A 12824-nucleotide genomic window follows, 5' to 3' on the forward strand; every position below is an offset into this window, starting at 1 on the left:
CACAGGCGAAGACAAGGCCATACCTATATGTCAGCATATATAAAATTTTCCATAAGGAACTACATGGATTCCCCTGAACAATATAATTGTAACAAAGAAATATGTGAGACTAGCTGCTGCCCGCAGCTTCGCCTGCGTGGAAAAGATTAATTTTCAGGGTACAAACTTTCATCCCCTATTTTATCCTCTTGGGGGTGGAATTGATCAAAATCCTTTCTTAGCGGATGCCTACGTCCTAACATCTACCTGCTTCCCAAATTTCAGCCCGATCCGTTCAGTGGTTTGGGCTATGTTGATCACTATGTCAGTCAGTCAGTCACCTATGAGTTATCACTACAGACATAAAAACAAAGTCGCTTTCTCTGTCCCTTTGTATGCTTAAATTTTTAAAACAACGCAACGGATTTTGATGCAATTTTTTTGTGTAGATAGAGTGATTCAAGAGGAAGGTTTTAGTATACAATTTATTAGGTTTTAGACAAAGCGGGCGAAGCCGCGGGCGGTAAGCTAGTATATATGTAAGATGACGATTTAACATTTACGGAAACTGCAAATTAAAAAAACATGTCACTTAAACATTTTTCACAATAAAATGTGAATGATAATTAACTTTTTGTTTTGAATGTGTCGTCATTTTTACGTTTTTCCCATATTAAAGTTTACACTGACAAATTGTTAACGAGTTCCTGCTTTTTTGTAATAATGAATAAAAAATACATTGTTTTATGGTTGTTTTTCTTATAATGATAATGTAAGGGGACATCATCACTACATAATCACTACATAGTAGGTATAAAACAAAGTCGCTTTCTCTGTCCCTATTTCCCTATGTCCCTTTGTATGCTTAAATCTTTAAAACTACGCAACGGATTTTGATGCGGTTTTTTTAATAGATAGAGTGATTCAAGAGGAAGGTTTTAGTATATTATTTATCAGGCTTAGGCAAAGCGGGCGAAGCCGCGGGTGGAAAGCTAGTCTATTAATGAATGCGAATTGATTTATCATTCTATGCATGGTGTACCCATTTACTTTTCCACCAGTGTTTTTCTTTTATATTATACATAGTTAAGCTATTGCATAGCTTCTATCGCGGGCCTTGAGCGCGGGGACCGAATCGAGAAATTCCGTAACGAAAAAACCTCACGCTCTCCACTCCGACGGGCTCTGAGGTGTGGCTTGAAGGCAAGCTATGCAATAGCTTTACCGCGGCAGTCCCCGAGTGCCACACGTCTTTTTTTTAAGGAGACGTGCAGCTATGGATGCGTGTTGTGGGTATATATAGCTATGTATAGCGTATAGCGGCGCATCTCCATAGCATATCACTGGTGGAAAACCTTAAAAAAAAGCTAAGAGTGCATGCACGAAAAGAGACAGCGATTATTATATATTTTTATCGATAAAGTATTATAGCAAAGAGTTTTATTGGAAGAAATAAACAGATAAATGGATAAACATATCTACAGATATAGCACAGCTGATATAAATACTATTTTTTGGTTTCAAGTGCAAGATTCGAAGAATTCGAGGCCATCTTCAAATTCAATGTAAGTTGAAAATTAGTAGGTACAGATAAATATTATCTCTATACTAATATGTACTATACAGGGTGTACCATTATCGGTATGCTAAGCGCGAAGGGACTTGTAGTTTTGCATACACTGATCACGTAAAAATACTTAAACAACAAAATTGTGTGCTAAATTTTGCCTTAAAATTCATGTTTTCTTCTCTAGCTTCGCGCAGGAGGCATATACCGCTTCTCTAATGTAAGCATTTTGTCTATGAAAACAGAATCTTAAGGTGATGAATTAATTTTTCTAACATTTACGGCCCTTTTCAAACCTTCCTAATTTTTATATTATTAAAGTTGTCGTGATGAAAATTCTTGACAAGAAAGTTCAATAGTAACACAATACGTCTACCGTTTTAGAAACATGATTCCATGATATTTTCTCGATAGAAAAAAAATACAAAGTTATCATTGTTATTTTTTTTTAATCTCTGGCATCTTCAAAATAACAAACGTAAAGTTACGACTTTTTGGATATTAACTATAAAATATACAACCTATACGTCTACCGTGCTAGAATTTTGAAATATGCGATGGTTTTGAAATAAACAAGAAATACTTGAAATTAGCGCGCGACCAGCCAATATAGCGAGAGCCGCCCTGTACCTTCCTACCCCGATCGCTGCACGAGTCATTCCCGCTACGGCTGTCACACGGGGAACTTGTGTCGCTCGCGCAATCGTAAAAAAGGGTGACAACACGATAAGACAAAATGAGACAAATGGGGACAATAAAGAAAATAAGAAGAAGAAACATAAAGGTTGGAGGAAAAAGAATGCTTACAATTGGAACAAATTAATGAAGTAAGTTGGTTTTATTTTAAATTTGATGATAATTGTATTATAGACGATGTTTGATATGTACCCCTGTTTTAAGTACATAACGAATGTGTAAGATTTTTTCATTTATAGCATAAATAATCTTTTCAGAAATCCGGAATCCAGAAGGAAAATAAACCCACTGATTGTTCACAATGTGAATCCACTCCTTCGTAAGTACCTTTATTCAGTCAAAAATGTATGTTATAAAAGCTCTACTGGTTTTATCGCATGATTCCATTTTTAGCAAAAAGCAACAAAGTGCAAAGAAATAAAAAATCATGGTGAACTTAGTGGAAGTATGGCGGACATAATATGGAACAGGAGCTCATTGGAGTAGTATTATATTTAAAAAAAAATACGAAATAATTTCAAGAATTACATTTCTTAGAAGGTGGTAGATAAGTATGTTGTATAAAGAATTTGATGTTGATATTTATTTCATTTATACTTACTACACCTGTGCGGGAAATTGCTTAGTAATAAAACAGGTTTATATTCATAATTACATAGTAATGTGAGTTTTCATTTCGAAAAATTTTGTGTAAGTATATTAAATTGAGTTCCTGGGTGATCTGGAAACACAATTGGGCCCGGAAGATGGCGCTGCAGTCACTCCTCCTAATGACATAAACCGATATGGATGAATATTTGTGTGCACATTTCATTTTTGTGTGATGATTGGTTGATTCGCTTTCACATTAGCTAATATTATGTATTTTTGTTATTAGAAAGTAAACTTAATTTAATGTTTATAATACATTATTATTGGTATAAATAAGCCAGTGTTCGTCTCACATTGCTGTACCTGCCTACCTACCCTACCAGGGCCTAACTTTGTTCTGGCTATTTTATTTTGATTATTTGTAATGAATAATTACAATTATAATAGAGTGCAAAAAATAAATACATGCGTCAATATATTTTGTGTTTTTTAAACAATTTTTTTATTTAAAAAAATATCATTCCGACCGCGGCTTTGCCCGCGTGGAATTAGATTATATCGTGAATCCTGTCTTATCCCACAGAAGTGTTCAGTTCGGATAAAAAGTATCCTTTGTGTAAATCCAGGCAATTAGCTATATTTTATCAAAATTGGTAATGTAGTCTTGACGTGATTAAGTAACAACTAACAAAAAAATATACAAATTAACATCCAAAGTTTCGCATCAGTTTTACTGTATTAGTGATATCTTCCACTCTTGACTTTGACTGAGAAGAATTAGGGTTTATAACTTCTTTCAGAAATATTACCTTTCATTTCTGGGCATGACGTAATATCTACGTCAGCATCAAATTCTATCTAAATCCATTCAGTAGTCCGCGTTATTGAGTACCATTTCATTTTTTCAGAGTAACAATATTTTTTGTCATTTTAAAGATTATTTATAACCTGTATTATTTTGTAATAAAGTAAACATTACGAAATAATAATAATTATTAATAATGTCTAAGTAGTTGTTAAAAAGAAGATTATTTGTTTATAAGCAAGAAAATAAAACCAATAAATCAACAATTAAATATATGTAGGTATAAGAATATTATAATTGTATGACGACTCCATACATGTTTGTCCCGAGTCGGCCAGCGGCAGCGCGGCGAGTTTGCAAGAATGACTTCGCGCACACCCGCGTTCGCGATAGCGAGCTATTAGACTCCGCCCGTTAAGCAGTAGATTTTTTTTTGTGTATCGTCTTAAACGATAGCTCACGTGCGGGGGCAAAGTTGGGCGGGTTGCTTGTTAGGGGTGTACACAAAGAGTTTTAAGAATTCATCTATTTGAAAAAAAATGCATCTGGAATTTTTTAAGTATTTTTTACGTACTCAGCGTATCCAAAACTATAACCTCCATTGAACTTAGAATACCGACGGTGGGACACCCTGTATAGAGATAAAGTTTACAACTTTCTTATTGCTTAAACTAATTATTGTATTGTCATCGATAACTATACAAAATTTTAATTAAATCTTCACAAGTGGGTCAAATTCGAGTCTTAAGGAATACTCCTTACAGTCGGAGTCAGTTACATACAAACATACGGGTTAAGCCTTGGTGAAGCTAATAAAAGCGTGTTGAAATACCCTGTTAAATTGCTGTTAAGTATCTAAACTATATAAATATTATAAAGCTAAAGAGTTTGTTTGAACCCGCTAATCTCGGGAACTACTGGTTCGATATGAAAAATTCTTACGGTGTTAGATAGCCCATTTATCGAGGAAGGCTATAGGCTGTATATCATCACGCTAAGACCAACAGGATCGGAGCACTGCGGGTAAAACCGTGGAGCACAGCTAGTTTTGGATATTAATACACCAGACAGTTTTTTACCATGCCATATTAATAGTATATTATGTTTTTAGCGTAAACAGCCATATAATTTCACGGTGACTGCAAAAACAATGACTAACAACTACTGATTCCCAGACGAACAAAGCATTTGTTTTTATTAGAGTTTTGAAAGAAAGAAAGAAAGAAAGAAAATACATTTAATCACAAATACAACATTTTAGCTTACAACTAATACATTTTAAGAACAATAAAAATAAAAAATAAATATTAAGTACATCGGATATATTATTATTCTAGTATTTGGTCAGTATTTGTGATAAGGTGGACTACTCAGCATTTGCCTCTCCGTATTAGTGGAGAGGCGCCGGTTTTCAGTAGTCCCCTCGACTTGCTACGCTTGGAGCACCAGAACGGTTTTTTGCATTACTAGCTGTGCTCCGCGGTTTTACCCGCAGTGCTCCGCTCCTGTTGTTCTTAGCGTGATGATATATAGCCTATAGCCTTCCTCAATAAATGGGCTATCTAACTCCGAAATAATTTTTCAAATTGGACCCGTAGGTAGTTACTGAGATGTAATTTGAGTCACACTGAGTTTATTCTGTCGATATAAAAAAAATAAGACAAATAAGACTAATTATGAAACCACGGTAAAAGTGAAACTTAGGCACAAAATTATCGTATTTGTACGATAATTATCGTACGGTTCGACCGTCACGCGACATGCGCTACACAGACCAAAAAGTTTGAGACGATGTAATAAAAGTTTCACTTTAATCTTCTTCTTTTATATATAAAAATGAATCGCAAAATGTGTTGGTAAGCGCATAACTCGAGAACGGCTGAACCGATTTCGATAATTCTTTTTTTATTATATTCCTGGAAGTACGAGGATGGTTTTTATGTAGAGAAAACGTAAACATGTACCACGGGCGAAGCCGGGGTGGACCGCTAGTAAAACTATAAAAAGATAATGTATGCTAATCCAAACTATAATCTATAATCTACTAGTGGTCCGCCCCGGCTTCGCCCGTGGTACCTACATGTTTAAACTATCCTATCTCTCAAGTTGGATTGAACTGCACATGGTGTGCGAATTTTATTATAATCGGTTAAATGGTTTAGGAGTCCATTGAGGACAAACATTGTGACACGAGATTTATATATATATATATATATATATATATATATATATATATATTAAGATATCCATAGATAAAATGTGACCAGCATACTTTGTATCAAATAGATCTTACACCCATACATGCTTACAAACGTTTATATTTATCATTCGTATTAAGGAAAATACGTCATTACTTTCAATATGTGAAAGGAACCATCGTTAAGGAACCGACATCCATTGTCCAAGAATAAAAAATTCCATGACATTTCATACAAGTTTCTCGGTAAATCCCTCAGAGAATGTTTCCTTGCTGTCAGATGATGATGTTTTGAAGTGAAACTTCTTTATTGGGGTTGGAAAAAAAATTAATGTAACATTTTTTCGTTACGCGTGACATTTTTCCGTTACGCGCCATCTTTTTCTTATCCCTACCACGCGTGATTCGACGTATTTCTGTAAAGTTGCATAAAGTAAATTATTTTTTGAAAAATAAGTTCATACACGCACACTTTTTTTTTATTTGTAGATGTAAATCCATACTTAATATTATAAATGCGAAAGTAACTCTGTCTGTCTGTCAAATGGGGAAGGGACCACTATTTTATAATTTCAAAAATATCCTACTATAATATTATAAATGCGATAGTTTGTGAGGATGTGTGTGTGTGTTTGTTCCTCTTTCACGCAAATACTACTGAACCGATAACAATGAAATTTAGCACACTAGAGGGTAACTTGGATTAACACATAGGATAGGTTTTATCCCGGAAATCCCACGGGAACGGGAACTATGCGGGTTTTTCTTTGAAAATGCGGGCGAAGAAATGTGTAGTTAGTTACGATTATATAACAAGTAACAAAAAAAATATTCCTTTAGTGAGAAATACATTTTTATACATCTATAAAAACGCTTCGTTAAGCTTCACAAAGCTACTAAATATAAATTATCTTATGACAAATTATCGTAAAAACTACAGGAAAATCGTAGAATACGGATGTAAAAATATAATTTATTAACTAGACAAAAAATACTATATGTCAATATATCAAAAAGTTATAGTACCTATGTTATAAAAATAAAATATCTTAATTAACGATATGTATTATGAGTAGTGATAATTTATTGCCATTTATATATTATCTATGTATAAAACATCTATGTATAAAACATGTGACGCCGCCTGTTTTTTGTTTGATTTTTTTACGTTCTATGTTCGCTAAGTTTGGTTAAGCAACGCGAGGCGTGGTCAGTGTATGGATGGGTGACCGCAGCGCTACTTCAGCTATTAAGAGAGCATAAAGAAGAGCAGAACATCATCATCATCAGCTTTATGATAATAAAGTTTGTTCAGCTTTATACGTATAATAATAAAGTTTGTTTGTTTGTTTGAAAGCGCTAATCTCTGGAACTACTGGTCCGATTTGAAAAATTTTTTTCGGTGTTAGATAGCCCATTCATCGAGGAAGGATATAGGCTATATATAATCTCGCTAAGACCAACAGGAGCCGAGCACTGCGGGTAAAACCGCGTAGCACAGCTAGTCACTTATAAAGTTAAAAGACAGTGAACCACGCATATTCGCAACCCCAATCTTAATAAAATATCTAATAATTTACCTATAATTTTTTATCTATCAATTTAATTATCTATAAATTTTTATTATTATATTTCGTTATTCTTCGTTATTATAATATTGTGATGAAAATAAGACAATTAAATTAACAGACAATGACACGCGACTCATCTCTGTATATTTATTAAAAAAACAGTTCGCTTGTTTTGCACGCCTCATAAGCGAAGCGTTGAGGTGGGTACTACTGTCACTTCGCGCAAAACATCTGATTTTTCAAACTTAAAATGTCTTTATGTATCATACATTGCACTTGTAAGATAATACATACACACACATATTAAGAAAAAACACTATTTTTAACGTTCATGATATTTTTGATGTCATTTTTGTTATTTAAACTAGTTAAAAAACAGTTTAAAAAAGTTCTGTCTTGGACGTCCGTGTGTCTGTATGTGCGGATCCTTTTTCTTGTTAACACGATAGCGACCGAAATACTTTACTAATCGAGTCTTTTTTTTTCTCTTACGCTTGAGTATGCTCAGGAATAGAACCCTTTCATTTTTCAGGGTCTGATTCGATGTGGTTTAATTGTTATTAAATAAACAAAAATAATAATTAATAAATATTTATTAAAAAAAAATTATGAGGCGTGCACTTTTGGATTTTCCAAATTATTTAATATTGCATTTATTTATAAAACTGTTTAAGAAAGATTCCATTTATAGTATAGACTATAGCATATTAATCTCTGACCGCCTCCTTGGTACAGTGGTTGACGCGTGAGCGTAGAACCGAGGGACGTCTCGGATTCGATTCCCGGTGGAGACGAAGAAAAAAATATCTCGATCTGGCAGGACACAGAAGGCTGATCACGTACTTGTCCTTAAAGAAAATCGATCAGTGAAACAGATGTATGAATAATGCATCTGCCCCTTACCCCACTTGGGGACACGGGACTTCACTTTTATATTAAAATCTCTACTTTATAGTAAAACTAGCTTTCCGCCCGCGGCTTCGCCCGCGTTTTCAAAGAAAAACCCGTTCCTGTAGGATTTCAGGGATAAAACCTATCCTATGTCCTTTCTCGAGTATCAAAATATCTCTATACCAAATTTCATGCAAATTGGTTCAGTAGTTAAGGCGTGATTGAGTAACAGACAGACAGACAGAGTTACTTTCGCATTTATAATATTAGTATGGATAGTCAGGATAATACATACATTACATAGAGATGTAACTTAGTATAGATATAGTTTTCATATGGTAGTTTTTCTAGAAAATTAGATTAGTAAATCAGGGTTTAATCCATACTAATATTATAAATGCGAAAGTAACTCTGTCTGTCTGTCTGTTACTCAATCACGCCTTAACTACTGAACCAATTTGCATGAAATTTGGTATAGAGATATTTTGATACCCGAGAAAGGACATAGGCCACTTTTTATTGCGAATTATGTACCACGGGCGAAGCCGGGGCGGACCGCTAGTTTGTATTATAAAAGATAAATTAACTCTTGAATGTTTAGATTATTCAATTAAGTTGTAAAGATTAATTATTATTTGTATCGTAAAAAGTTAGCAACCTTTGACAAAATAAAGGATGTACTCTTTCTCAGAATTTCCGTATTATAATATATTCATAATAATTTATTAAATCATTCGTACTTGACACGTCTCGTATCTCTTGAGTTTCATTTAAAAACATTAATATTATGAAATAAAAAATGAATTACTAAAACCTGGGTTTGAAAAAACATGCAATTACTATGTTTTTTAATCTCCGATCGATCTCATAAAGTTGTGATAAAGAAAACAAAAGTTCCCGAATAATTTATAAAACGCTTTAATACCAAGGTAAGTAAAGCTTCATCATCAGCCCATATACGTTCCCACTGCTGGGACACGGGCCTCCTATATGTACAGGCCATCATCCACCACGCTGGCCAAGTGCGGGCAGATGTCACATGCACCACGCTGGCCAAGTGCGGGCAGATGTCACATGCACCACGCTGGCTAAGTGTGGGCACATGTAACATGCACCACGCTGGCCAAGTGCGGGCAGATGTCACATGCATCACGCTGGCCAAGTGTGGGCACATGTAACATGCACCACGCTGGCCAAGTGCGGGTAGATGTCACATTCACCACGCTGGCCAAGTGCGGGCAGATGTCACATGTCGTCCAACATTTGATGTCTTCGACAAGCCTGGTTTCCTCACGATGTTTTTACTTCATAAATTGGAGCACTGGTAATGTAGAGATTAATTGAATATTGACACGCTCGTAATGAATAACTCGTAATGAATACTTAGGATTTAATAACGGACAAACAACAAAACATATTATTATAGATAAACTAGCGCCCGCCCCGGCTTCGCCCGTGGTACATATGAAAAATAGATGTTGGCCGATTCTCAGACTTACCCGATATGCACAGAAAATTTCATGAGAATCGGTCCACCCGTTTCGGAGGAGTATGCAGACTAACATTGTGACACGAGAATTTTATATATAAGAAGAAGATACTTAATAAAATATTGATACACTATAATGACATAACATTCATAATATAATACATAATTACTTCTATAATAAACTTATTACACTTCAGAAACCTAGGCATTAATCATGGTCTATCATTAAACAAGGTAATCTATAAATTAATATCTGTGGGATTTTATTAATCATAAAATTAAAACAGAAGTTCAAGATTGGATAATTTATTAGTTTTTAATCGATAATATCTGCAACACTAAAAAGTAGATTTAATTTTGTTTTAATTTTAAGCAGTAGGTAAGTAGGTAAATTTACAGGGTACAAACTTTCATCTTATATTTTATCCCCTTGAGGGTAGAATTCGTTAAAATCCTTTCATAACGGATGCCTTCATTACCTTCATAGCTATCTGCAAGCCAAATTTCAGCCCTATCGGTCCAGTAGTTTAAGCTGTGCGTTGATACATCAGTCAATCAGTCATCTATCCGTTTTATATGATACTAGAATTCCGCACATGGCTTCGCCCACTTTGTAGGAAACTTAACAAATTATTTACCAAAACATTCCCCAAGAACCACTATCTATTAAAAAAAACTTCATCAAAATTAGTTGAGTAGTTTTAGAGGTTTAAGCATAAACAGGCACAGACAGCGCCAGCGTCTTTGTTTAATACTATGTACTGAAGAAGATAATTGTAAGATATACAAGATACCTATTCATATTTTTTATATTTATGCTTGAAAATGACGCGTCATCTACCAATGACGTGCCTTCTCATTTGCGACTGTCACATAAAAACTTATTTATAATATTGAATTTCAACATAAATATTAAATAGTATTCTTCTTAAGCGTAATTAATTTTCATTTCGGACATATTATTATTGTTTATTTTGACTTGTAGATATTAAAATTCATTCATAATCTATACTTAATATTATAAAGCTGAAGAGTTTGTTTGTTTGAACGCGCTAATCTCAGTCCGAATTGAAAAATTCTTTCGGTGTTAGATAGCTCATTCATCGAGCAAGGCTATAGGCTATATATATCATCACGCTAAGACCAACAGAAGCGGAGTCACGCGGGTGAAACCGCGAAGCGCAGCTAGTAAATAATAATTATGTATGTATGTAACCAAAATTTAAAGTTATAAAAAAGTGCATAAAAATTTAAAAACTGTGGGAATTGAATAAATTACTTAAAATTTATTATGTAGTCTACACATTTAAAAACAAATATTGACTGACCGGTTGGCTTGGTTGGTAGTGGCCCTGCCTTCCAAGCCAGAGGTCGTGGGTTCGATTCCCACCCGGGGCAAATATTTGTGTGATGAACATAGATGTTTCCTCTGTGTCTGGGTGTTAATTATCTATATAAGTATTTATTTAAAATTATATATATGTATGTTTATCAGCCATCTGGTTTCCATAACACAAGCGAAAGCTTAGTATGGGATCAGAATAAGAATCAGAATCAGCGCTCCACCACTGTCCGCTTCACCCGCAACTTCCTTCCGCGTACGGTGAAACTGTGGAACGATTTGCCACCTGCGGTGTTCCCGAACAACTACGACATTGGGGCCTTCAAGAAAAGAGCTTATTTGTCCATAAAAGGCCGGCAAAGCACCTGTAATACTTCTAGTGTTACAAGTGTTTATGGGCGGTGGTGACCACTTAACATCAGGTGGCCCACCTGCTCCTTTGCTTGCTCTGACATAAAAAAAAAAGATCGTGCCGTGTGTGAAAATTGTCCTGAAAATATTATTAATATTACAAGAAACTACGAAATTAAAAATTTAAAACACTGTATATTTAATAATTGTTATTTCCCATGGCCTAGGTTCCTTTATAAATATGTTTATTATATTACGTACATACACAAAAAAAATACTAAATTAAGTTTTGGTTAAAGTTTGTGCATTAACTAATCGGTTTCCCACAGACAAAGCCGCAGACAAAAGTAAGTATTTCTATAGCTCATGTGTTATTCTGATACATAAGCTACAACACAGCCAAGTATCATCAAAATCGGTTCAGTGGTTTTCGCGTGAAAGAGTAACAAACATACACACAAACTTTCACATTATATATATTAATATGTAGTATTAGAAAAGTAGGAGTCAAAATATAAGGTCAAAAACCGACCTAGACACAGAGAAACTACATTTAGAAAGATAAAATTACTTTAGACATGTCTGACAAAGAAACAATATCTAGAGTTTAGAAAATTAATATATTCAGTAAAAATCTGATAAACTGACACAAGAAAATCATATATGGCCCGTGAGCCAGGTGCAAATTTGGTTCATTATTTCCTCTCAAGAGATAATTCGTCAGACGCATCAGAGTATAGTATTATAATGCCTCGTGAACGTCAGCTGGCGCTCGGTTGGGGGGGTGAGCGGTTGTAGCCTCCCACGCACGTAGGAAAAAAAAATACATTCATTCATTTCCTCTCAGCTAAAAATTTGTCAAATTGTAGCTAACCCAATATCTCAACGAAAAAAAATAATCAGCTGGTTACAACATGGTGTATTATACGTCAGCTGGTGTCTCGAATAGAATGACACATTAACAAAATCATCGAGATACGTGGAATTCCATCAACATAAGTAAGTCCCCGTTAAAGATAAGTAATAACTTTATTAATTATATATTATACTAATATTTTTTTAATAATTATAGTTAGCTAGTGTTTTTAGTGGGTTATTTCATATTTGTTACACTTTTAGGTAGTAATGTGAATTTGATGATATGATAGTTATTTTTAAATGCAGTTTATAATATTTGTAAAAACATGTTTACCGATGTGGCTGATTGCAAGCCACGCCTTTGCCTATAAAATAGTAAAGTATCGACATGATCACTAAGCAATCACTAAGACGAACTGTCATAGGAATCAAGATTCGCCGTGCCGAGTAAGTATATAATAATGCTTCTTGAATATTCTTTTCGAAT

General features: G+C 34.4%; 2 protein-coding genes and 1 long non-coding RNA gene across 4 annotated transcripts in view; 2 read left to right on the top strand and 1 right to left on the bottom strand.

The window, feature by feature from the left end:
• LOC149475457 (uncharacterized) overlaps positions 1-12824 on the top strand; it is a 252747-nt gene that overhangs the window by 166784 nt on the left and 73139 nt on the right. The gene's annotated exons all lie outside the window — the stretch shown is intronic.
• dsb (scavenger receptor class B member debris buster) overlaps positions 1-12824 on the bottom strand; it is a 101440-nt gene that overhangs the window by 85164 nt on the left and 3452 nt on the right. The window lies entirely within an intron of this gene.
• LOC149475460 (uncharacterized) lies at positions 1807-3298 on the top strand. Its single transcript, XR_016318052.1, has 3 exons — positions 1807-2373; positions 2500-2561; positions 2636-3298. It is a non-coding gene; the product is annotated as an uncharacterized LOC149475460 (long non-coding RNA).

This window comes from Colias philodice, chromosome 30 (assembly GCF_061535455.1).
Source record: "Colias philodice isolate Cphi_HAF_F1 chromosome 30, ilColPhil1 Martin Lab GWU primary, whole genome shotgun sequence".
NCBI classification, from domain to species: Eukaryota; Metazoa; Arthropoda; class Insecta; order Lepidoptera; family Pieridae; genus Colias; species Colias philodice.